We start from the raw sequence: 23,919 nt of genomic DNA on the forward strand, positions 1-23,919 counted from the left end.
GTTTCTTGTAATCCAGAGTAGCACTTCTTTCAGAAGAAAATGTAAAGATATAAAGCACAATTTCTGACAAACACAATGATCTGGAGGTAGTTTCAGATTAGTTTGCAGAGATATGGCACACAGCTTTGAATTATACAGATGGCAATTTAGTGCTTCAATTTAGTTGTGCTTTATAGTACAGTAATTCTATAGTATTTTTTTTTTTAAAGGAAACTTTTTATTATTGAAGAAAGTGCCAGTGTGAACTCAATATCAGCTCAAGGTAATATGTCAACTAATTATAAATCACAAGCAGGGACAGAAGGAGAACTTAAGGTGCAGACACAGAATTCTCTCAAGATTCCTTCATTTTTGTAGAGAAGTGATTCGACTTGCTTTGATAAATTCCTAATGTAGTGTGGAAATGGGCTTACTAGACATACAGTGTATCATCTGGTTACCTGCCAAGGAATGTGAAACTCACTAGGAATCCTATTTGATGTCAATTTTGAAGTCCCAGTGAAACTAAACACCTGTTAGCTTAAAGGGTCAAATAAGTGAGCAGTGTCAACAGGATTTCTCTTATTTTCATCACCGTATGCACTAACTATTAAATTATTTCTGTTCTGTGTGTGTGCACGTGGGCCTGAACACAAACACAAATATTGGTCAATCCTTGCCGACTGTATTACAACCAACAATGCTAATGGAGGGGGTTGCTAGTAGGATAAGAAACCTTTAGCCTCTAGTTTTCAGTTCAAAGGCTGTCTGAGTCATTAGTGGTCAGAAGGCCTTTATCACTTGATGACTACTAGATGATTGTGAACGAAACAACAGTTAGTGAATCCTCTTTCTAAAACACAAATCAAGCTTATCAGTGAAGAGTAAAGAGGTTTCCTTTAAGGATCTATATAGAGCCAACATCCCAGAGTGAAGGGGTACTTGGAAAACTTGCAGGGAGCAAAACATGCTTGCAGCTGCTGTACTTCTGTGAAACACAGCTATGCTCTCTAAATCTATTCACATCCTCTGCTGTGCTGCTCTTCATGGTTAGGTGAAGGGGCGTTAATTTGATATAGGGCATTGAAGGCACATCTTGATCCCTTGAAGTAAGTGTGTTCTGAAGCCTCCCTGGTACAGAGACGAGATGAAAAAAGACAGACAGGGAGGAGTGAGTAAAGCTCACCTAGTTCCTTTGCCACAGATTTCTTGTGTAGACCATGGGGTTAGACCATTGGGTTAGATTCAGTTTAGCTCTGTTATATGTATTAACATCACATGCATCACTGCATATTACATTTCAAATAACCAAACAAATAGACTTCAGGGCCACGATTCCCTAAAAATTGTGTCAGAAGACTTGGTCCCTTCAGATGTAAGAAAAAAAATATTCTACCAGCTGGAAGACGTCTGCTAGAAGTAACCAACAGAAAACACTGAGCACAGTGGGACCCTCTTCTGCTTTTACATGGCTCTGTGACAGCTGGGAGGACAGGTCTCTGTTTTATAAAAGGGCTTGTCCTGAGCAAGTGCAAAGTTGTGATGATACCTCTCAGGGCTTAGGTGTCATCTTAGGTATCTAGCAAGAGTTGTCAGCTTACTGCTTAGTTTGGGAAACAGAGACCTTTATTTGTTATTTGAATTTTCAGGCCTAGTAAATGGTGAATGTGCTTGAAGCTAAGCAGCTAACACAGACAGCTTGCAGATCCTTGGGACTACAGGCTGAGTGACCAGCTGTGTCACTGTCCTGCCTGTGTGTCTCTGTAAATAGTGCTCATCTTTGCTACCGTTCAGACCTGCAAAGAGGAAAGTGGCAGTCGTGCCTCCCAGCCTGGGAAGAGACCCAGGGTCCCAGACACCAGGCTGGGCCCCAGCGGCTGGGCAGGAGGTGACAGTGCTCTTTACATCAGTTAACGCCTGGACTTTCTATAAGAGCACTTCCAAGTTCAGCCCTACCTGTACCACATCGCAGCTTTCTGTAGAAAAGGGATAAGAATACTTCTCTTCCTCCCCGGGATGCTGTGTGCAGTACTGTTGTGCAAAGCTCTAAATAGGAGGTTTTACATGGCATATAAGAACACAATTTACATATATTTACAGTTTTGCTATATAGACTTTTCAAATAGAGCCGCTGCTTTCTGCACTGATTTAGTCCATGAAAAAAATGTGAGAGTGAATTGGTATGATTTTACGCACGTGTTGGACCATTACACAATGTTATACTTCAAAATCTTAGTTTGTAAGATGGATTCATGCATACTTAGCTTGCAATTTTTTTTAATGAGTACCCTTTTCTAAGATTTGTGGTTGTTCATACATTTTCTCTTGACCTCTACATACCAGTATAAACTGAATTTAAAACCCCTGGAAAAATCAGATGCTTAGATATTATAACAACCCACTTTTGTTTTTAACTGTTTTTGCCTCTCTAAGGCTAAAGGCAAAACTTCCCTGAGCTTCCACTGGAGCAGAGTTGATATTCAGAAGAGCAAATGGAAAAAAATCCATTCCAGTTGAACATTGCTCTACAATATTTTTGTCACATACCAAATGAATTTATCTTGTGTATAGAATGCATTATATAGCCTTCATGTACAACAGGTCAGCCAATGATAAAACCTGGAAGAAAAGAGACCTAGAAAATTCAGTGGAAAAAGCAGGAAAAAGACATCAAACCAGTACAAAGGCTTGTGTTGCAATATCATTTTGAGAAGCCTTTTGGATAGTGGTAAATCATCTTCATCTGATGTGTTTGGTAGCAAATAATTTCATCGAATCTGCTTTTGATACAGGCATTCATAGGACACAAAACTGTACATTTGCCTCTGTGTCTGAGAACATTACTGCGAATTATCCCATAGCCTGTGAATTATCCCATAGGTTCTTTCAGGTAAGAAGTCGCCTTTATTACAGCTAACTGTATCAAAAAGAAAAGTTTCTCCTTTGAGCAGTTTCCAAGGAGTTCCATCTGATCCTTTATATATTTGAGATGGTGATCAGAAGTAAACCTGTCATTCACACATTTGATGTTCAAATATTTAAAGTGACTTGAAATTCTTTAATGCTGCAATTCTTTATACGTGGCATTTTTTGAAGGAAATATATGCATGTGCTGGGAGAAACAAGAGAGATCAAAATATATTTGATTTTCTATTTTGATTTATGAACCTTTGTCTACTATAGCAATCTCACTGGCACTTATCCATGGATAATGTGAAAAATCAAATAATTTGTACACACGAGTGAGATGGGAATTTATGGTGATTTTCAGCTGTACGCAAATATGCACTTCATTAGATCCTCTCTGCATTTATTTCAGGGCGGGGAAGGAAAACCCAATTCATGCAAAGCACCTCTCTTCTGCAGCTTCCACTTTTATTTTCAGAAAGCTTGTGGCTGATGGGAAAATCACACATTTATATGAAAGAAAAAGAAAACTATAATATGATTCCCAAAAATGTAGCAGGTATCCTCTTTTAAAATTTCTCTGCAGAGGGAAGGCAATGAGAAACTGACTGCAGGTCTAGACTAGATTTTAAGTTTTGCAGTTAACTTCCTGACTGAATAGACTGTAGAGCTGCTACTCATAACTAGATGGATAAAGGAAGGAATACCATGTGTTTCTACTGCCATACAGTATGATGACTATGTGACTGGGCTGCAGATATTTGGACACTTTGGGGGGGGGGAGGGGGGAGAAGTCAGTAAAGTTTTGGCATAGCACCATATCCCTTTCCTGACATCTCTCATGCAAAAAGCAGCCATTATGACATAGACAGTGGGATCAAGCACACCATCAGCAGGTTTGCAGATGACACGAAACAGTAGTGTGGTTGATGCACCAGAAGGAAGGGATGCCATCCAAAGGGAACTGGACAAGCTTAAGAGGTGGGCCCATGTTCAACAAGTCCAAGTGCAAGGTGCTGCACCTGGGTCAGGAAAATCCCAAATATGAATGCAGACTGGGTGGAGAACTCATTGAGAGCAGCCCTGAGGAGAAGGATTTGGATGTTCTGGTGGACAGAAAAATCAACATGAGCCAGCAGCATGCTCTTGCAGCCCAGAAGGCCAACTGCATCCTGGGCTGCATCAACAAAGAAGTGGCCAGCAGGTCGAGGAAGGTGTCTCTCTTTACTCTGCCCTCCTGAGGCCCCACTTGGAGACCTGCATGCAGATCTGGGGCCCCCAGCACAAGAAGGATGTTGATCTGTTAGAGCGGGTCCAGAGAAGGGCCATGAAGATGATCAGAGGGCTGGAGCACCTCTCCTGTGAAGAAAAGCTGAGAGAGTGGGAGATGTTCAGCCTGGCTCCAGGGAGACCTTATTGTGGCCTTTCAGTACTTAAAAGGGGGCTTTTAAAAAAGACGGAGAACAACTTTTTGCTTAGGCAGAAAATGATAGCAAAAGGGGGAATCATTTTAAACCAAAAGAGCGTAGATTTAAATTAGATAAGAGGAAGAAATTATTTACTGTGAGGATGGTGAGGCCCTGGAACAGAGTGCCTAGAGATGCTGTGGATGCCCCATCCCTGGAGGTGTTCAAGGCCAGGTTGGATGGGACTCTGGGCAACCTGGTCTAGTGGGAGGTGTCCCTGTCCATGGCAGGGGAACTGGAACTACATGATCTTTAAGGTCCCTTCCAGCCCAAGCCATTCTGTGATTATCTGAAGAGGTTTGCTTTTATCCTTCCTTCTGACAACATATTCACAAAGTCACTTGCAATGGTTTTAAAATGATCTCAGTCACAACGAAAGTAATAAGCATACACCAATATGATGCATCTGTTTCCTTCAGATGAAGGTATTGGGTACTTGGATAGTAAAAATACTGGCAATTTCAAGTTTAATTTATCTCCTTTTTTCCCTGAAGTAATAGCTGCTATAATAAGAGTCTAACTTGGAACTGGTATAGGCTTGAGGTTAGACTGGTCTCTAACCTCTGTCACTTGTGCCTGAGAGTAGTAGCCTTTGGGTTACTTCTGTAAGACTGCCAACAGAGTGCTTATAAGCACAAAGTCAATGCAATATTTAAAGAATTTTGAAAGATTCTGATTCCCGTCTCCCAGTGTCAATATGCTTTTCTATTGCCACTGTATTATGCAGTCACTTTGCGTGAACTTCCTTATTGACATCAGAGCAATAGTCTCATAACCTGTTCTTCCCTTCTGCTGGACTAAGCCATCTACAACCTCTTCTCCTAATCATCATAATCAGAGAATTAAATATCCCTCTGTTAGACCACTGCAACATATTCTAGGTGATTAGTGATGAGGATAGAAAACCCCTTGTGTTGCCTGTCTGATAAGAAGAGAAAATGAATAAACTAATTACTATTAAACTTATCCTCCACCTTCTTGCTCCCTCTCAGCCAGCTTCTGGATAAGCCACAGTACAGAATACAGGTCACTATAAAAATATCTGTACTCATATAGTCCAGCCATAACTATACAGGATTTAGTCTCGTATATGTTTTGCAGCAAAAGAACTTCCCATCTATTAAGATTGTACTTTGTGAGGGGAATGAGACATGTTCAAAAATTTGTGGCTGGATTGTTTTTTGTATGCATAGAGTCATAAATTTGAAATGGGAAGGAATTATCCTCAGTGTTGGGCCATTCAGTCAACACCTTTTCCACTGCAGGGCTTTGTTTTCCTGCAGAACTTATTTATTTCTTCAGCAAAATTCTGAATAGCCTCAGATATGTCCTTTATATAATCACTGTTGTTTACCAAATCCAGGAGGTTGATCAAACACAGGAAAACTCTCAAAAAATAAAGAATCAAAATAAATTTTAGGGTAACTATCCAAATATAAGATCCCACCACTTCAGAAGTCTGTGTTGATTATTAGATTCTTGCATTATCCATAACTGACGTAAGTTGGACTACTTCAGTAATCTTTTAAAATAGGAGGAAAACTAAAGCCACAGAGTGTGATTCTATTGGTTTTAAGCTAAAAGATGAAAATATTTTTTTAGATTAGACATAAGGAAGAAATTCTTTGCTATGAGGGCAGTGAGGCAAAGGAACAGGATGCCCAATCCCTGGGAGTGCTCAAGGCCAGGTTGGCTGGGGCTTTGGGCAATGTGTGCTGGTGGGAGGTGTCCCTGCCCACGGCCGGGGGCTGGAATTAAGTTATCTTTAAGGTCTCTTGCAATCCAAACCATTCTATACCTTTATCCATTCCTGAGATTGCTCCTTATAGTGCTACAACCCATGAAGTATGTCACTTCCACTGATTTGCTTATCCAAACATCTTTAATTTATCTTCTTTTCCATTTTCTCTGTCATCATATTACATTGTTTATGATATTCTATTATATGTCCATAGCTGTTCGCATTTTGCAGTTGGAACTTTGTAAGGAAGATCAGATTTATGGATAGCTGAAAAGTTACCTTATCAAAATCCCTGTGAGACTGAGGAAGTTTTAAGTAGGACCAGGGAAAGTATCTTTATGAAAAGGATTCATATATAAAAGCCTACAAATCTTCCAGTCACCAAAAGCCATACTGCTAATGAAAAGATCTTTAAGATGAAAAAATAAAATAAAATAATAAAACAACAAAAAATAAAATAAAATAAAATAATAAAACAACAAAAAACACCCCAACAACCCTCCTTTTTTTTTTTTTTTTTTTTTTTTAAGTTCATTATTTACCATGAACAATCATAAAAGTGGAAGGCAGCTTTAGGAGATACAAGTTTAAGTAACTTGAAGCCAATGAGCTGAAAATGTTTTAAGCAGTGGCCGCAAAAATATCAACTCAGGCATATAAATTGTCTAAAATACATTAAACAAGTGCTCTAAGTAGCCATATCCAAAGCGAGAACTGCAAGTTGGCTGAATTCAGGCAGAATGTGTAAGATTATGGATGAAGCACTTTGTAAAGTGTAAGAATCAATGAGTTAAGCAGTTAATGTACTGTTTGACTCATGAATACAAAGTCTGGTCTGAAGAGGAGTTTGAGGAGGGGGTAGATTAAATAAGCTTGATCAAGAAAGAAATTCACTAGGAATTATATACTCTGATATATTGAAACGTGGAAATCAATAACGTACTATCCTGGCAATGAAGGCATCTGATAGAGTACTAGCAAAAACCTGGTCTAATTGAGTAAGCATTAAAACAAGGCTTGTTGGAGAGAAATGGATGGCAAGAGGTAATAAGCAGCACAGAAATAAAAAGCTGAGGGAATACTAAGGAAGTATGAAGCATTTTCTGGGCTGGTTGTGAAACATGGCTGAGTGATAAAAGGGTCATCTGGCATGCTGAGAAGGCAAAAAGTGATCTGAGAACAGGAAGCTAATGAGTACCGTAGATCACACATGATAAGAAGATAAATGGAGGGGTGATAATACAGGCAGCTAGGGAAAGCATTAGCATAAAGAGGTGATAATAGTATGCAATTGGGGAAGGAGACTGTAAAAATCTGAAGATAAATCTGATAATAAACAAGTACCAATATACTTGACTGGAAAGAAAAAGAAGGAAAAACCCTTACATGTGCACAGACTTCAGAGAATTCAAGTATCTTGTGAAGAGCACAATGGTTCAACCCGGCAGGGCGAGGGAGGGGATTATCCCCATCTGCTCTGCTCTTGTGAGACCCCACTTGGAGTTCTACATCCAGCTCTGGGGCCTCCAGCACAAGAAGGACACGGACCTGTTAGAGCAGATCCAGAGGAGGGCCATGAGGCTGATTGGAAGGCTGGAGCACCTCTCCTATGAAGAAAGGCTGAGAGAGCTGGGCCTGTTCAGCCTGGAGAAGAGAAGGCCCCAGGGAGACCTTACAGTGGCCTTCCAGTACCTAAAGGGGGCTGCAAGAAGGCTGGGGAGGGACTTTTTATCAGGGGGTGTAGTGACGGAACAAGGGGGAATGGTTTTAAACTAAAAGAGGGCAGATTTAGGTTAGACATTAGGAAGAAATCACTTCCTTTACTGTGGGCAGTGAGGCCCTGGCCCAGGCTGCCCTGAGGAGCTGAGGCTGCCCAATCCCTGGCAGTGCCCAAGGCCAGGCTGGATGGGGCTGGGGGCAGCCTGGGCTGGGGACAGGGGGCCCTGCCCATGGCAGGGGGCTGGAATTGGATGGACTTTAAGGTCCCTTCCAACCCCAGCCATTCTATGAGTCTATGAATACGGCAAACAGTTAAGTCAGGTCTTGCTTTAAGCACAAACAGGACCCGCTATGAGCGGTATGTCTGTGACAAGCCATGATGTCCATAATGTCAGAAAGAAGCCACAGCTGGTTGACAGCTGGGAATATTAAGACTCATTTGCAAATTGGGATAGGTGTGATCTCAGCCACCCCAGATATAACCTTGTTTATGCTGCTTTGACCATGGTAGCTGAACACAAAATTGCATGCAAAAGACCAGTTGGTTAAAATTGTTATAAGTCCTTGCTATATTTTCAATGTTAAGTCACTACAGTAAATTTGCTGTGCAATTTTTTTGTTCATACATTACAAGCAACAAGCCTTACAGAAGAAATCCAAACAAATAAAAAATCACCACAACCCAACCATCAGGGATAGGACAAAGGGTAATGGCCACAAAATGGAGCCCAGGAATTTCCGCACCAACATACGAAAGAACTTCTTCACGGTGAGGGTGACGGAGCACTGGAACAGGCTGCCCAGGGAGGTTGTGGAGTCTCCTTCTCTGGAGATATTCAAGGCCAGTCTGGATGCCTACCTGGGCAGCCTGCTCTAAGGAACCTGATTTGGCAGGGGGGTTGGACCCAATGATCTCTCGAGGTCCCATCCAACCCCTACAATTCTGTGATTCTGCGATCTTTACATTCCAACAAACAAATGTTGAATCCCACTCATAAGAGGAATGAATGAGTCATTAAAAAAATAGAACTATTGGAAACAATCACTTAAGTCTGAATCAAACTTAAGACTGAAGTTTAATAAACTACCCTGTAAAGTCAAATTTTATTTTTTCACATTCATGTGACAGCTGAGATTGAGATTCAAGGATAAAATAAATAAAGCCCTCAACTGCCACCCTAGTCACTGTCCCCCAAAATCTGCAATGAATAAACCTCCTGAAAACTTATTCTTGCAAGCCAAGCAATGCCTCTGGATGTACTAGCATTATTGTTTGTTGTTGTTGTTTTTATTAGATTAGGGTAACCTACACACAGCTAGAGGTAAAATTATCCTTTTTGCAGTGGTACTATTATTCATAGAGTTGTGAGGAGAGCAGTGATCGAAATTCAAGCACACTTCCTAACGCTAGCTCCATTCCAGATGATTAAATTCCCAAAGGCTCATAGTGAAAGATAAACTAACTTGGCTGGAGAAGAGACTATAACCTTTTATTCTGTGGCAAACCATGTATTTCTTTACTCTGGCCCTGATACACAAAGCAGAATGACTGCTGACATACATGACTATGTCAGAAAAAATTCATCTGCCCCACAGCTCATGACTTGATCAGACCCAGAGGTGCTCAGAGAGGTAGAGATGAAACGCACATAGGTGTCAGCAATTGCTCTGGACCATAACTTCCATACATTGGCCAATATGGACTATGACTACAACATGCTCACATGAAAATCTGGCTACATACAAATGCACATTAAGTCATGAGTCGAGCAACTTCAAGTTATCAGCACTGCTCTGATTTCCCCTTCATTTACAAAAGATGTAACAATTTTACCATTGAAATAATGGCAAAATTCTAAATAATGTTGATGGAAAAAAGGTTCGTCGAAAATTCTTTGAAAATATCCCTACTAAAAATATTTGATTTTTTTATTATTATTATTATTTTTAATCATAACCTGTTGTAATTTCCCAAAAGAACCTGATCACCTGTAACCAGTGATCTGAAGAATAAATGGAGGAGAATTACAACAATTCTATTTCTGACAGAATATTTAAGTATGTCTCCCACACACTCTGGTACCATTTGTTATTCACCAGTTACTTATCTTTTATAACAGTTGCAATTCATTCCAAGGATTATGCTTTCTTGCATGTGAAACAAATGTACAGATGAGTGAACATGGGTGTAGATAAGCACTAACTCTTGAGACAAATTTAAAGATGAGCTTCTGTTGTAATTTGTATTACAGTAGTCTCTAAGTATCCCAAAAGATAACGCAATCCCATTGCTACAAGCCTTTTGGAAGAAAGAGTACCTCCTCTGCCCCGAATGAGCTTCAATTCTAAATAGACACAAGTCAAAGGTGGAAGAGAAAACAAGTGGAGATTTGCAAAATGCCAGTGAGAGCAGATAAGCAGGACTTCTTCACTTTCACTTTAGTACCTAAAAAACACAGTTTAAATTCAAAGCTACTATATCCTTTACAATCAATAGGCAGAGAGGAACAAATCACATCCAAAGTAGATGACAAGTAAAATGAACAGTTCCTTTGAAGTATTCAGGGCTGTTAGTTCAGAGACATCTAATGTATAGATTCCTGTCTGTAAAAGATGAATTCAACCCCAGTGTCCCAGTGTCCTAATCCAGTGCCCTATTAGTTGGATAATTCAGTTTCCCCTCATGATGTTTCTTTGGTTTTAGAGAGTTGGGATAAGATAGTAAGCTTTCCGTGAGAGTGAGTTCCCTCAGGGTGCTCCTTTAGCTGCAAGCAAACTGGTTGTATTTTATCCAACTACAATTAGCTGGTGCCACGGCATGGAGAATCTGCACAAGCTATGCCAGTTCTTGACTGATTACCTTGCTAGATGGACAGAGGATATTTCTCACCCCCTAGATAGACCAATTTCACTGAACATGCTCAAGTAATTTTCTGCAGAAACAGAGCTCGTATATGAGGATGTTGGTATACTTATTTTTCTTTCCTTTATTAAACCCATATTTAATGCTAGAAAATTCCAGCTGCTAGTGTGTGCCAGCTAATGCACAGGATCATTTCTATGTGAGTGTTCAATCAGATTTGCCCACCAAAGCTATTACAATATCATTGATATCACTATAATTAGCATTCAGGGTTAGCAATGAGTCTAAGACAGGTGAACAATTAGAGCGTAAGGAAAATATGCCTCCCTTAATTTCAAATTATGTTTTGGGGGTTATTCGGGTGAAAGATGTAGAATCAGACCAATTCTCACCATCACATCTATACAAATCTGATGAACAAGCAACATTTTATGGAAAAAAAAAGGGGAATGGAAGGCTTTAAGAATAGCTCTATGGGTCACTGACATGAAAACTAAAGGCTGCAAGAGCACTGTGCTGATGGATATTTTCCCATTTTCTGGCTAGACACATTGTATTGCTTTGTTTTTTAATTGGAAATTGGGTATATCTGTCTACTCTTACAGTATATACCGGTATGTGTCAGACAAGGCAGAAGAGGTAAAATGATAATGACCTTGAAGGCAGAATTTCAATTTAGAGGTAGCTCTTTTCCACTTTAATGACTTCTACAGAAAGTGCAGACAATAGGATTTAATCATTCAGCACTGCTACCCATATAAAAGTGATGGCGACTTCTAAAGCAGTTCACTTCATAATGAAGCATCAGGAAAAAGTATTTGTATGCAAGAGAAGAAAGAGCAGCTGATGTAGCGCTGCAAAGTCAGAAGTCTTTTACTCTCCAGAGGTAAATTCATAAAGATTGCCCTTCAGTAAACAGAGTGGTAAAGTGCTCTAACTCTGCCAACTTTTCACATTTGTGCTGTGAGTGACAGAAACTGATGAGATGTATTTGGTAATTAGGGATGCCAATTTAAATTTTAGTAAGTTTATGAGCATTTGATGTTAAATGCCCTAAACACTGGCAATACCCTGTCACTTCCATGTGATTATGTCTTGAGTTTGATGGCATCTAAATCACCAACTATTCATGTATCACCTGGCCATATTTTACAGGTTTTCTCCACTAGTGAAAGCAACATACAAGAGCCTAGCGAGTGCAAAAATATTCTAGTCTTCCAGTCACTGTAGTTACTGAGGTGCTTATTTAAGCTATAGTCAGGGCTAGTCTGTTCATGCCGTGCACTTAGACTTCTGATTTCGACAGAAAGAGAAAAAACAAAAAAGGATTTGCAAACACGCTAAGTGAGGTGCCAACCTTGCCAGCATTGAGTTTTTCATATTCAGTGCCTCTAGCTGTTGTAAGAGGATTTTTAAGTTCAGACAGATATAAGGAGAAAGCTGTTTCAGGCAAACAGAGGTGAGCACAAAGAATGTATTCAAATCCACATATTCCATTTGTAAGTGATAGGAAAAGGACCTGGCTGTTCTGCCCTTCCAACCACTAGTGCTTCTCAACTTGTAGCTGTGGAATTGCACTTAAGTTGACATATATAGGTAATTGCATTAAAGCACAAAAGTTATAATTACTTATGGGAGCCCTCATTTAGAAAATCTTTAAGTGGCATTCACGTTCTTAATTTGATTTGCTATCCAGTGTTAGTCAATTCCTATTTTTTACTGGTGGGTGAAAACCCAGCTGAAGCCAGTACGATCCTCAGATTTGCGGACAGTATGACTTCCCTCATACACTGCCAGGGAGCACTGAATCCAAACCTTCTGGCAGCCATCTAACCAAGCTAAATGAGAAATTCTCATAGCTGATAATACACATACATTGAAGAAAATTCCACCTGTAGATACGAAGCACAAGAATCCAGTCTCCAGCTTAGAAATCCCTACCTTCACCACTGCTAAAAGGCATTTTGTGGTTATACTATGCATGTCCTTTTTTCTCATGTTCCTTCCCTGAGCAAGAATGTTGACCATTGTAAGAAACATGAGACAACATCACTGTTAAGGCTGCTGGAAACTCTGATCTGATGAAGACTTTTCCTCCTGCAAACAGCATGTTCTTGTTTTTCTATTCAAATTGTGTCTTTTTATGTGGAATTCAATTTGCATTTTTTAAAATGTTCACAACAGGTGAACAGACAGTAAAATGGCAAAATATTCTGTTGCAGCTGTTGGCTCAATGTCAGGTCAGCTATTAAACTATGAGGAGCCAATCGATACAGCTCTAGTGTTACAATGAAAAAGGTGATATCTGCTATGAATTTGCATTTCTATGATCCCAGTGAGATGGAGAAAATTTAACTAAGGTTTAATCTTGATGCTTTCATCCCCTTCCAACATTTTAATTGATCTGAAATATGAAACTATTAGTCTTATTCAAGTTGGAGGCCAGAGACTACTCCCAGGAGTTGACCTCTATTTGAGTGTCATTTCATGTAACTTTGCAACACTCCAATTATTACATCATCATCTTGTCAGTTCCTTTTCCACATGTACTTGATATCCTATTACATCATGATTGGAAGACATCTGTAATGTGATTATTCTAATTAAGTCTACAGATTTTCCCTGTGAGATGGATCAGTTCTGCAGCTCAACTGTGCTACCGCCAGTTGCCACGTAATGATAACCTCCCAGAAAACACTGTAACCTGCTAGCTTCTGATTTTCTGCAGAAAATTTATTTTAAAGCATCCAATATGCAAGATTGCACTTTTCAGACATCCAACAGCAACCTCTGCCTTTTTAGTTTGACTTCTTGGTCCTGATGTCTTTTCTGAGGTGAGTCCAGGCAACAAGACATCAGTCTGAAACTATTATTCTAAGTTTGGAAGACAGAGGTGAGAAAGAAAGTAATGCTAGTAAATATAATTGAAAGGAACTTTGGTAGTTTCGTCGAATTTATTGTATTCTTAATTTATTTTGCAACAAAGAAATAGGAAGGACTGGGACACAGCCTGTGTATTCAGATATTTAACACCTCTTTTAAAATAGGAAGAGGACCAGATACTGACAACCTCAGCAAATCCAGCCTATCATTTAGAGTAGGATTGCCAAACACCACATAAGAAATAAATAGCTATATAAACACAAAAGATCGTTTTTAAAGAATGTTAAGAATGGAACCTATTCTGAGTTCCTTCAGGTGACCAGCAAACTTATTGGGAGTAACAAAAAAGTCAGTCTGATATCACTGTGCATGCTGTATATCATGACATGTAGACTAAGTAGGACACCTCACAAAATAACTGAGGTAACAGTCTAGCTAGATGCCATCTTCTCTAACATAATGCAATCCAGTGAAACCTTAATCACATTTTGACTTAACAGGATTTGACATTGTCTCACGCCTGCTTCAGCACTTCTCAATCTAGTGTCATATAACACAAGAGACTGTCGTTGCACTGCCCAGAGTTTTGAGTTGGGTTGTCATAATCATGGGGCTAATTCTCTGCTGCTGAGCTCAAAAGATAATTTTAATGTTAAGCTGGACTTCACAGTGGTGATAAGGGCCAATTTATCTGTCCTAAACACTTATACAGCTAGGAATGCAAAAGTAAAAGATTGGCCTTAGGATTTGGACTTGTGGGTCTTCAGTGCTTTCTGCCTACACCCCATTAACTCCCAAACGAGACACTCATAAGAAACATAGCTTAGCTTTGTGGGTAGTAGAACTAAGTTTCAATCCTTTGAAATAGAGCAATACCAATAACCTGAGACAATCGTCTCATAACATCGATCCTTGCCTGATTTAAGCCAGCGTTATGGTGAAGAGCCCAGGTTCGCTTGCTATGTCATCCAGAAGATTCTTCCCCTCTTTCATTTTGATACATGACATTTATAGATAATATGCCTTTCAGGCCTGAATCCTGCTAGCTCTTTCTGTGACAAAAGAGAGAGAAGCATTAAATCCACAGTTTAAAGGATTTTTCATAGCCTTTACGAGGGAAGGATGCCATTCATCAGAAAATGCTGAACTCAACAAGTCAAGAGGAAGCTCAAGCTATATTCATTCATCTATCAAAAACAAAAGACAGGGGATAAGTTTTGGCTACCAATCCCCTCTGGAAGCTGTGCTGACAACGGGCTTGTGCTTCTGCATGTTGAGAGGAAACAAGAACGTTGCCAGCAAACTGCTGACAGCTCCTCTGCAGGGAACAGTCCTGCAGCGTGGGAAGAAGCACGCTCTTATATCTGTAGGCATTTGTATTCTCCATTTCTAATGTTTATGACTCTCCCCCCCACCGTGCATGGCTCCAGTCATTTATAAATGGTTTCACAAGAGAAAATCGTACATATATATATATGAATATATGCACTTAAAAATGTGTTTTATAGCGTGTGTGAAAGCATTACAGAAGAAATTTCTCTTCTTGCAGAGATGAAAATGACAGGTCACATCTACACTTCAGTTCCCCTTACCCCATTCATATATTAATACTAATTTCCAGTAATGAAGAAGGATATAATAAACCAGTTCGATGTGCATTATATTCCATGCATTAACTTATGCTTTTTTATTCAGAGACTTATTGGAACAAGGCAAAACCTTTCTTATTCTTTGCTGCTGTGATAAGAGATGCTTACTAGCTCAGAGCCAAGCTTCCTCTCATGAAATACATTGTTTGTCTACCTGACTACTTTACTAGGGTGGGTTTTCTGCTTCATATGCCCTTGCACAAAGTAGCCTGCCCCACTTCTCTATGTGCATTTTTCAGTTCCCACTGCAAAGGGTCACTTCACTGTATTACATGAGAGGGTTATAGTGAGGGAATGTCATGTAACAGAAGAATAAGGTCAGACAGAGCAAAAAAAGCATTAAAAAAAAAAAGCACACAGATGAGGCAGGGACAAATTTCCTGTCATTTATACTAGTAGAAATAAATTCTATCTCACCTCCCAACTCTTCAGCATAACACTCCATTTGAGTCTCCTGGGACTTGAATTTTACACAGGATGAAAGGAAATGCCATCAGGGCATTGGATAATTTTTACCTTTTACAGGTTTTTGTTTATTCACCTAGCCACATGGTCCTTCAGTCACACTCTCTTCTTTTCCATGAGCTTTCTCCTTAGCTTTTGACGCACTCCACACCGTCCCTCTGGAAAAGGCAGCATAACTGGCAGCATCAGCTGTCAAGTGGATGCAAGGCCTTAGCCTTTTTCCCATGTTATAAACCACGGATAAAATTCACTTCAGTCATCTACATTGCAGCGTCAAACCAGACGCTATCATCAGAGATTTTGTGAGCAGGATTACTGCAGTTTAGAGAGCTACTCAGTCATCTGTGGGTTGATTTATCACTTCAGGGTTTGTACTCTCTGAACTCTCTATATTGATGTTGTTGACTTGATCTCCAGTGGCTATAATGTAAGACTTGATATTGCATTGTATATGTTCATGATGATTAGACACCAATCTGCAAAACAAATTCAGATCTATACCTCAGTTCCAATTCATATGCATCATTCATATGCATACAGCATCATAACTTTGGGCCTTTATCCTATTGCTATGCAGTACATTGCACCAGTAGTTATGATTAGTGGTATTTTCCTCTGAAGCCATGCTAAAAAACAGAAAGCTGTGTAACATTGCATTTTCAGTGTTTTTTTTTCTTTTCCTTCATAGAAAAGATTTTTTTTTTTTTTTTTTTTTTTTTTTTTTTTTTTTGCAACGAGGGGTTTATGAAATACAGGCCTAATAAGAGAAATGAGAGAAAAAAAAAAGAAAAATGCATTGAATATATTTCATGCCTTTTCCATTACTAATAAAAATAAAAATATTATAAGTAAAAGTAAAATAAAGCACAAAAAAAACATGTATGTGTACCCAATGACTAGAATGAGACTGGTGCCTAAAATGGGACAGTATGCAAAGTACAATGCATTGTAAATGCACAGCCTGGTGTTGGAAATATTGAAGAATCCATCTGAATAATAACATAAGAACAGAAGCTTAGTTCTCAGTTGATGTCATACATACTGCCATTGTTCAAATCAAAATGTGAAATGTGGAACAAACACAGGAGGTACAAAAAGATCATGAATCAACATGAAATTCCTGATTATCTGTTGTCCATGCTGGTGCAAAAATGTTATTACATGTAAAGGAAAGACCGTCTCTTAGAGAAATGTTAATGATTTTTTTCAGTTACACACACAGAGATAATATGATGCAGTCTAACATCCACAGTTTAATGGTACAATGGCAGTGGGAATCATTTTGCTTACCAGAGGATTCCAGATGAAATAAGGATTCGAGACAGGTATTTGCCTACTATTCATGAATAACTCATTTTGACAGTACTTGCTGAGGTATCGGTTCAAGCATACCATGCCAACTCATCACTATGCACAATCAATGGGTTAGCAGGACAAACAACCCTCCTTTAATAATTTACAACACTGCATGTTTTGATTCTGGATTCCCTAGCTACTAGTATGTTTCTCACAGTGGGGCAGAATGGATGCTCTCAGTTTGCTGAACTGTAAACTCAAATAGATTATATGTATGTATGAAAAATTAGAGATATCCAAATTTTGATTTGTGTGCAATGCAGAATCTCATTACACCTTAGTAGACTTAAATAATACATTATTATGTATAAATACTAAGGTTTTTGATGACTTTTCTGAATGCTGCAAAATTTTGTTTTTTTTTTTTTTAACCACAATTTTTTATTTTTTGGAAAAGGCACTTTGCAGCAGCGTAGGATATTGTGAATTGCCAGTATTATGGTAGGAGAAAAGGGGGTGATGCACAAAAGATCCCTTAATGCCTCTCCTGATAAGAGTCTCAACTCTTTTCAACTCTTTTTTTTTTTTTTTTTAACTCTTTTCAACAGCATATACTCAACATTTATGTTGAGTAGTTAAAAAAATTGCTATTTCCATAAAACTTCATCATCTAAGCAGAACTATAATTTTATTGTCAAAGGAGATGAAGAGTACATGGTACACCGAGAATAAAACATAATGTTAAAGACAATATTTCCTTAGGCTGTTAAAAAGCAGAGAAAATGGATTAGGTGCCGCAGCCACAGCTAATCCTACAAGGTAAAAGGAGGACACGTGACCAAGGTGTCTTCTCTCATCCTTATTTTATGCTTTTAGCAGATCAGGACCTTCTTCAAATACTGTTTTTGGCTGTGGTCAGGATTTCATTAAGGTCACAGATTAGTTTATCTAAACCATCATCAGACATCTCCAGGAAAGCTCTGTGTCCCATAAAACAAATGTTAGATTGCAATGCTAACAGAAAACTGTTATAATACAACTGAATATTCACAAAGTAGTCAGATCACCAGTTTCCCCCTCTCCATGTGTTAAGACTATATTTTTCATGTTACTTTAAATAGTTCTATTGTGGTGTTTTCATCTATTATTTACACATTTTATATACCATTAGGGGAAAATATATACGTATGTTCTCAAATATAAACCTATAGTCTTACTTTTCTGTAGATATTTTAGTAAGAACAGAACATGAATAATTTCTTTGGATACCAGAGAGTTTGGTTTATTCCCAGAACTAAGATTACCCTAACAGCAAAAGAGATTTGAAATCACTTTGTGCTATGGAATAATACTGGAGAAACCTGGAACCGGTGGACAGTATTTACATATGTCGTGACTCCAAGTTATCTTAAAATGGTGAAATTACTTATACATTTTTATATTTTAATGAAAGCATAGGAGAATAAAGACTACTCAGTCTGACATAAGAAATTGCCACAACTCGTGTCTGAGCTACCCCGCTGACACAAACAATTAATACAAAAAAAATCATTGTTAGTAGTGTGCAATATAAAAACCTACATCCAGTAAGAAGCAAATGGAGACCAACAAAAGATTTTACGTAGCTCACAGAGGACCATAACTTATAGTCACAGTTGATCTTTGGTAGTGTTTTGTACTTCCATCACCTGTATGCTCTAACCCCTCCAGTCCTCTAAATGGCACTAAATATAGCGTCTCATAATGGGTCTGAAAAATCTCCCTTGAATATAGTGAAAATAGAACCAAGTTCACCCTCCTTGGAGGATGGGGAAAAAAAATCAACATGAAGAGTTTTATGCAAAAAGAGGTGTTTGTATACCACTCCTCAGTGAATACAAAAAGGACTGTAAAGCGATATAAACTAGATCAGTGAAAATTTTCACAAAAGCTCACTGGTTATCTCCCTCTACAACCTCATGCCCCTGATGCAAAAGAAGCTGTAAAGTTATTTAGGAATATCAAGAAACAGAGCTGTGGAAGAAAACCTTAAAAACCTCTATGATTTGAAATGTATTGTTTCTTTACAGAGATGTTTAATGGTATAGATAAATCAGTAATAGCTCCAGTACAATAATAGATGTGGTACTTCTGTCATTGGCAGAATCACAGAGATATGTTTCTGCACGGAGGTCAATGTATTATTCATAGTGATGCTGTGCAAGCATGTATATAAACATACAGTCTAAGTTTTGTTAGCATACTTCGTAAGCAGCTATCTTGTATAAGCAGACAAGATATTCTTTTTATTTTCTATTATTGGTGCATGATCATCTGCATCAGGGATGTGTAACCTGGCAGTCAGGTACCAGTATGCATCCAGACAGTGGTATAAGCTGTGAAGCATCAAACAATTTTTTCCCCCTGAAGCTTTCAGGGAAGCTAAGACCAAGAGAAAGATTGAAGTGGTGAAAATAATAGCAACAAAGAAAGTTTATCAGCAACGTCTCAAAATAATGACTTTTCCTACTTCCTGGTCTACTAGTCTAAGTGATCCTATTGCTTTCCCGTCTCTCTGCTTGATAGTCAGCATAATTCTCTTTGCCATACCACTGTGTCTGACCAATACCCAAAAAAAGAGACTGATAAAAGTCATCCAGCTTTTGATTATTGATTTGCTTTCTTCTGCAGTTTGCATAGTTTAAAGACGCTGCCCTTGAGGAAGATAGCAGCTGCTGAGAGATACAGATATTGGGAACTGGCTGAACTTCAGCTTAGATGAAGGCTTCAGTCTCTGCAAAGCGTACTGCCTTAAAAGATACTTTCCAAGAATATTTTGAGAAAATCCCCAATAGCAGCCTGTAGATTTATACAGATTAAGAAATGTAAAATTTGTGCCATGGACTTGTGGGAACTCCTGCTGCGGCTTACAGATGGCCCATTGAAATACTGCAGTGTTGAGATTACACAGTGTGCACTTGTGAAATGCTAACTCCTGTCACATTCATTTAAAAAACCTCAACGACCAGTGTGCTGCGTTTTGATAATCACATCTGAAATGTCACAGTGTGGGCAACTGCCCTGTAATACATCACTTTTCTGTTTAGTCAGAAAGTGATAAAAAGGGCACAGGAAAATAATAGATTATATGCTTCATTTTTAACACTTCCTTATGGAGAAAAAGAAGCTGTAAGGCCCTCCAAGCCATCTGTTATCTGTACATGTCAGATTGTTACAGATGAGCGACAGTTTACTTTTTAATACCAGAAGAAGTTTATAGGAATTCTGAACAAAGTTCAGTTCAAAACATATGGTAGTTTCCATAATGCACCTGTTTTAATGTTCAGTACTCATTACTTTGTGGATTTAATAGTTTGCTCATTATTAGTCTTTTTAGCCTCAAGCATAAGCATCAGATGTGTTTTAACTAAAGCTGTGCAAGTCAAAATGATTCAATTTTGAATGAAAACAAATTACACATTTTACTTAACAAATAAATGAAAATTTAATATGCTAGGCTTTTAGATAATAGTTTCTAATAGTACAATTTTCTTCAAGTGGAATACCATTCATATTGAAAAGGAAAATACTTTTCTATATGTAAATAATACAGCTATATTATCTATTCAGCAAGGCTAATACATTCAGCTTTTCTAATCCATTAGCAAAAAACAACGTTATTGCATACTTGCACCCAGAGTAGAACACAACGATGTTTGGAAACTATAAAACTTAAATTTAAGAAATACCGTCAAGTTGAAATTCACTTTTTTTTTTTTTTTGTAATTAATACGTTATTTGCCAAGTTTGGTTTCATTTAGTTTCTATTCACTAACCTGTCATTTTTATTTTTCTTGCTTCCAAGGGAGAAGGTATAAATGTCACTGCAGAGTTTTTATGTACAACCAAAATGCTCATGAACCTATCGGTCTTTATTAGAGAAATACAAAGATGCAAATGCACACGCAAAATACACATGGCCAACCACACAGATTAGCAGCGACTAAGTGCCAGCAAAGGCACAAACTAACATTATCATCAAGTATGGCCACGTACACATGAGGACTGGAGCTTACTGGCAGAACATAGACCTAACCTACATTTGCCTGACATACACACTGACATTCTTGGATGCCTGACGGACATGCCTGTAGCACAGACTTGATGTCTATGCAAGATCCCATGAACCTGGAGGGCATGGTCCCTGACCATCTCAGACCTAGGTCTTTCCAGATGCAGGTCTCGCTGGCTAATGCATCTTGAAGTTTGCTACAAGAACACACACAGCCACTCACACAACTCAGGGGTCTTTAGCTGCCCGTCTCAGCTGTGACCCATACAGTAGTACTCAGACCTTGTTACACCCAGTTGCTGGCATCCAGATCTTTCATCCTACTCCCTGGTTAATCTGACTTGAAGTTGACTAGTACATCAGACACATAAAACACATACACTCTCACATCAAAAATACTTAGGATTAACCAATTACTACTTCAGTAAGCAGATAGGAAAAACTGTGGTGATAAGGTGCAGGTCTCAGCCAGAAAAGCACAGTGAGCAGCAGGTAGCTTGCATGAAACCAACACTTTTATCCTGCTTTCGCTCCATTTTCTCATGCCTGTACTTCTCCCAGCCAGCCTTCTCTGCCACTCTGTCCTCCCAAATAAAAAAAACCTCCTATAACTACTTTTTTCCTATTGGTCCTAGTTTTGCTATATGTGTACCCAAATGTTATTGTTACCTAATTAATCTTAACACCAAATTGTATTAAAGAGATGGTTATCTTGGTACTGGTCCTTTACAATTCCCGCTTAATTGTCTGAAGTTTGGCCATTTCTCTCAAACCACTCTCTTAACTACCTAAGAGATCTGTCCATTTCTTATGGTATTATCTGTAATTTGTATCAGCTTCTCACAATTTACCACAACTTCTATTCTCATAAGAGTTGAGGTTCAACCCTTCCAATCTTAACCATTCTGGGATTCTGTTATTTTACATCATGTAGTACTGTACCTGTATTTTTCATTTCTTTACAATATTAACTGACCAAGAGAGAAACCAAGAAATATTAGATTTCCTCATCGATTAGAATTCTTTTAAAGGTTTCCAGCTTTAAATGTGTCATTAAATTACAAGTTATTTCTACAACTTAAATTAATGGGATTCTTAAATGCATTAAAACTGAAATCAGGTTAACATAAAATGTTTTAAATGAAATGCAACACTTGGCATGGATATTACTGTTAAGAAAAAAGTCTGTAATTGAAAATACTACTGTGATGCTAACAAATCTTATTATCACTAATTATCTCAATTTATTCTCTTTTTAATACAGGGTAAATTATCCCCAGAAAGTTTTCTGTCCACTGATTGAAGAGGAAGTCCAGAAAGCTTGGTGTTTTAACTTATAGGCAGTTGCTGCTCTAATGTGTGGTGAGATTATGTCCAACCTTAAAATAGAAAGTGGCTTTGTACCTACACATTATCTATTCATACCCTCCACCTCTTCAAACATTTTCCTTCCCCTCATCTCTAATTATTTTGTATTCGAGTATCTTTCTGACAGGAATTGCTATCAAACTTGTTTCTCACCAGTGAACCCCTCCACATTCTCTCACGTAAGGTATTGTAGGTGTTATCACCTTCTGTAAATTCTTTCAGCATAAAAATCAACTGCTCTTTACTTGTAAAATCTCTATGTATTTCATGCATATACACATGCTTAGAAATCATAAGATCTTTAAAGTATTAATAAAATAGTCATTTGTTGGGGACAAAATGCCTTAAAAAGAGTTTGTACCTCCATTTGCTATCTGCAAATGTTTATATAGTGCCCACACCTGTACATGCAAGCTACTGTAAGATAACTACATTTGATATACAGCTTTTAGATTGTTGGCCAAATACCTCAGAGAATGAAACTAATAATTAGGTATTTGGCTCAGACTGTCATGGCTGTAGCATACAAACATTTTTTGAATGCTGTCAGAAAGCCCAAGTTAATTATATTATAATTAATAATTGGTATTAATATAGTAGATATAGCATAGTATAGTAGATAGTAAAATAGTAGATAAGTGCCACGAGCACCTGATGCTGAAACATAGAAATTCTTCTAAATTTTCTCAGCACCATTCATTGTACAGCTACATACACTGGAGGTCATGACAGTCCAAAGATATAGAACTAGAGGCAGTGCCTCAATTAAATATAGAATTAGATGCACAAATGCATTTTTATCAGACAAATATGGTAGGATTAATTTGACCAAAGTAGTTGGTTTAAATTTCAGCTAATCTTTCTTGCATCTCCATTTATTCAAGGGAGGGAGAGGTACTTTAAGGGTACAAATCACTTTGTCTTACAGCAGTGTAGGAATGCCTGTTCCTGTCATTTAATGTAAATGGCACTTGGAGGGACTATTCAAATACAGATTTCTACACATTGAGTCTCTGATGCTAGCTGAGACTTGTACCCACCTCCAGTTTAGTGAATAAGGAGAAAGCAGTGAAACAGAAGTGTCAGAATCAAGTCCTCACTTAGATCTTTAGTTTAGTTTAAAAGAAAAAAAAAAGAACAAAAACAAATAAACACCTTACCTCTGAATGTCAGGAAGCTCTAAGTTTGATACTCATACTTCCCAGATTAATGGGGTAGCATTTCACAAGGAGCTCCTGCAGGAGCTGAACCTCAGTATAATGTGAACCTAAAACCTAAAAGCTTTTGCAAAAGGTGTTTCAGTAGTGGGAATGGTTGGTGCATTTCTGCTGCTGGGATCTTTCACTAACTTGAAAGATCATTCTAACCTCTCATAGGGACAGTTTCTCATAACAGATTTGAGATGAGCTCATGCCTTTCTGAAACACAAAAACTTACAAAATATCATACTGAGAGGTACAGCAGCCATCTACTTTCTGAAGTGTTGCAGCACCTTGTATTCCTGTCGTATAATATCACAAATTACATCTGTA

General features: G+C 38.3%; 1 long non-coding RNA gene across 1 annotated transcript; it reads left to right on the plus strand.

Moving 5' to 3' along the window:
* Positions 1–23,248, plus strand: LOC125182330 (uncharacterized). The gene is made up of 3 exons (XR_007161821.2): positions 1–3,867; positions 16,883–16,997; positions 22,284–23,248. It is a non-coding gene; the product is annotated as an uncharacterized lncRNA (long non-coding RNA).
* The last annotated feature ends 671 nt before the right edge of the window (positions 23,249–23,919 follow it).

This window comes from Anser cygnoides, chromosome 4 (genome assembly GCF_040182565.1).
Source record: "Anser cygnoides isolate HZ-2024a breed goose chromosome 4, Taihu_goose_T2T_genome, whole genome shotgun sequence".
In the NCBI taxonomy this organism is placed as follows: domain Eukaryota; kingdom Metazoa; phylum Chordata; class Aves; order Anseriformes; family Anatidae; genus Anser; species Anser cygnoides.